Below are 3709 nucleotides of genomic sequence, written 5' to 3'. Positions count from 1 at the left end.
TTACAGAACTTCGTGGTTTTCTGTCTAACATCAACAAGAATCATCCATGGGTTCACCCATGCCCCCTCCCTTCCGAAACATTGTCCCATTTCCTTCCCCATCCCATCCTTCTAGCTCGTCTCAGAGCCGCTGTTTGAGTTCCCTGAGTCACACAGCAAATTCCTTTTGGCTATCTATTTTACATGTGGTATTGTAATAGGTGGCTTACTAACAACAGACACTTACTTCTCAGTTTTGGAGGCTGGGAGCTCCACGATCAAGACAGAGCAGGTGGCTGGTGGATGGTGGTCTTCTCCCTGTGTCCTCAGAAGGCACAAGGGGTGAGCCATCTCTCTGGGGTCTCTTTCATAAAGGCCTTCATTCCACCCAGGAGGGTCCAACCCTCATGACCAAATTTCCTCCCAAAGGCCCTGTCTCATAACACCATCCCCTTGGTGTACTAACTCTTAGTACAAGACCAGAGAGCTGCTCACATGTACAGTGTGCACCAGCAAGGCTCTTGGTTTAACTAGCAAACCCTCTGAAGAAACAGCAAGCAGGCTGAGGTCAGCATGCTCACCCCGCCCCTGTGGTCTCTCTGTTCTGTGCTGTGTTGTCTTCATTGAATTGTGCTTTCCACAGGACATGTTTTTCCATAGCATCTAGTTGCATCATATCATGTACACACAGAGAAACATGCTTTGTTCATGTCAACTCTGTCATTCAGTTGATGACAATTTGGGAAGCAATGTCTCGTCTCAATGCCCAGCACTTACAGGAATAGGACAAGTCCATGCCTACAGAGATCTTATAGCCCAAAAGGGAATCAGAAGTGTATCCACGTGCGCACAAGGCAGGTATAAGAAGCAGAAACCAAATGGAAGTGAGGGCTGCAGGGGGACAGAGGAGGGGGGTTTCCTCCTGGAGCGGGGGTGGGGGCTTTCCTACGGGACTGGTGTGCTGGTGATTCTGGACACCTGGGGTGCATGTTTGAGGGGAGACGTGGGGCAGGACAGGGTGCCCTGGGCTGGGAAGCAGGAAGGTAGTAGACAGAGGGGCTGGGGAAGGTCAGGCCCCCAAGGAACAGGGGGTCACACCCCTGGGAACACAGAGCACCCCACCATGATTCCCCGATGGTTCACATGGGGAGCTCAGAGAGCATCCTCAGGGATTTCAGAATTCGCCTGGGATTAGACACCACACAACAACCTCAATGACCAGTGGGCAAGATTCTTTAACTTTGAACAAAATTTATTCTGGTTTAAATTTTAGACTTTCTGTCGAAGGCCGCAGTTTCTGTCTCTGCTTAGGTCCCGGCCGCATCTTCTCCTTCTTTTACCTCCACCTGCAGCATTTTACTGAGGGCGTGAAACAGGTGCCAATCTGTCTCAGGTTTCCAGGGCACCTGATCGGCACACAGATGCCTCTATTCAGACGGCAGCTTAGAGGATTACTTATTCCTTGAGTAAATCCTAAAAAGAGAACAAAGAGGGAAAAATGTGTCAGCAGGAAAGCAGCATCTCGAGAAGGCCCGCTGTGTCCCCTCTGAGTGAGGCCCTGGGGCTTTCTGTGCTGAGATACGGACATGGCCTCGTGACAAGATGTGAGTCCAGGACCCCGTGGACCAGCTTCCAGACAGACACTGACCCTGCCCAGGCTCTGGTGGACCCTCACGTTTTCAGAACCACAGGCTGAGGGTTGTGAGGACCCCGGTTGTGTGCGGGGTCAGCTCCACCATGAAGGCAAAGACTGGGAAGCTCTGCTCCATCCACCTTCCCGCCAGGAGTCAGAAGCCACCCACGGGTTCTATTTTCACTGTTTAGTTTTCAAACTCATGGAGTCAGTAAAGTAGTGGAGCTGAGATAGGAGGAAAAGATGCAGCTAAACGTGTAAGCACTGTTTAAAGAGAACTTACTCTTAAAGTAACTTACAGCTGACAGTGACAATGGTTCAGAAAAAAAAGTTTTGTATCATCGTCTCTACTGACTCAGAACGCTTTAAGCACTAGTGCGAGTAAGCCCCCCTCCTCCGCCCTTTGTGGTTTCCTCCCAACCAGAGGCCTTCCTGTCTTCCTCACATGCCTTTTTCCTCTTGACCACAAGGTACCTCTGGGCCCTCTCTAGTTCCCCGCCCAGGGATTGAACCAAGGCCCCGGGCACTGAGAGGCCACATTTCTTACACCCCTGTCCTCTCTTCCTGCCACTGTGTTAAGAGTTGGGTTACAGTCATAAACAACACTAATCAGACAAGGCCTTGTCACTTGATTTTGACATCTAATCAATTGTCTCAGGTCTCAGTCTCCGCAGCTTCTCCCTCCCTCCCTCCCTCCTTCCTTCCCTCATATTTTCATCCATTTCAGGAAATATCAAGGGTAAGATGAAAATCAGACAGCCTATCCTGCACACTGCTTTGGATGTGCTGTGTCCCATCTATGGAGCAATGGGAGCATCAGCGACGTGTCCTGGAGGACCTTCCTGCTGAGGAGACTCAGCACGGAGCATCCCAAGGGCAGCTCCTGAAGCCCATGCTTGGCCTGATTCTTCTCTGGACTTCTCTGGTCCCCCAGAGCTGCCACCCTTCAGATAGAGAGATTTATAAAGCGACATTCTGCACTTATGTCATGGGACAAAATCAAATTTCTTGCTTTTATGAAAAGAAAAAAAAGGTGAGTCACTTAACTGAGACATCTTCTGTTTCCTCCTCATGAAACCAATGAGGAGACAGGATCAGAAGCTTGGACTCACTAGAATGGCTTATAAACAACCAGGAATTTTGCAGGGCGGTTCTCAGCCCCCTCTCCCTACTAAGGACTCAGCACTGGCTTCTCAGAAGCATCAAATATGGTGGGTTTACTCTGACCACGTGTAGATGGGGGTAGCAGGACAGAAGGAGGTAGAAACAGGAGAGAGAGCCCACGTCTGCCCCCGGGATTGCCAGGAGCTCACCTGACCCAGCAGACAGGACCAGGAAGAGAAGTGTGAGGAGCAGGTGATGGAGCCTCATGCTGGCGTCCCGAGCTCTTCGGCTGATGCTGGAGAAGAGGCTGCTCTTGCCGCTTTATAAAGGTCCCAGGTTCTGGGAGGAATTCCACGCTGGCTGTGGATTTGGTTATTAGGAAATGGTTAACTGAACCTCTTCCCTGTGTGTCATGGGAGTGGCCTTTATAGCACAAAGCAGGGGCAGTCACTTGTATGCTAATAAGGCTGTGGAAAGGCCAGGAAAAGCTTTCCTGCTGCCCTTTAACCACAAACTTCTCCCTGGCAGTCAGTTCAGCTGATGGGCAGGGGTGTGGCAAGGGGCACAGACTTGCCTGTTTCCCCTGGCAGGGGCACAGACTTCTTGCTGAACCTTCACTTACCCGCTCCCCAGCACCACCCTTGCCCTTCCAGGGCTTTGAATCTGCCCACTGTTTTTCTATGCAGAAGGAAATGGCACCCCACTCCATTACTCTTGCCTGGAAAATTTCATGGTTGGAGGAGGCTGGTGGGCTACACTTCATAGGGTTGCAGAGAGTCAGACATGACTGGGAGACTTCATTTCCTTTATTTCTATAGTTCCTTTTGGGCTGGAAGCACAAGCTGGAATCAAGATTTCCGGGAGAAATATCAATAACCTCACATATGCAGATGACACCACTCTTATGGCAGAAAGTGAAGAGGAACTCAAAAGCCTCTTGATGAAAGTGAAAGAGGAGAGTGAAGAAGTTGGCTTAAAGCTCAACATTCAGAAA

The 3709-nt window shown here is 50.3% G+C and overlaps 1 long non-coding RNA gene across 1 annotated transcript; it reads right to left on the bottom strand.

Moving 5' to 3' along the window:
• Positions 1 to 1209: 1209 nt before the first annotated feature.
• Positions 1210 to 3133, bottom strand: LOC113884928. Its single transcript, XR_003509062.1, has 2 exons — positions 2925 to 3133; positions 1210 to 1451 (listed from the first exon to the last, which is right to left on the bottom strand). It is a non-coding gene; the product is annotated as an uncharacterized LOC113884928 (long non-coding RNA).
• Between the last annotated feature and the right edge of the window lie 576 nt (positions 3134 to 3709).

Source organism: Bos indicus x Bos taurus, chromosome 27, assembly GCF_003369695.1.
Source record: "Bos indicus x Bos taurus breed Angus x Brahman F1 hybrid chromosome 27, Bos_hybrid_MaternalHap_v2.0, whole genome shotgun sequence".
Lineage (NCBI taxonomy): Eukaryota > Metazoa > Chordata > Mammalia > Artiodactyla > Bovidae > Bos > Bos indicus x Bos taurus.
This window is presented reverse-complemented; position numbering and strand designations above follow the sequence as displayed.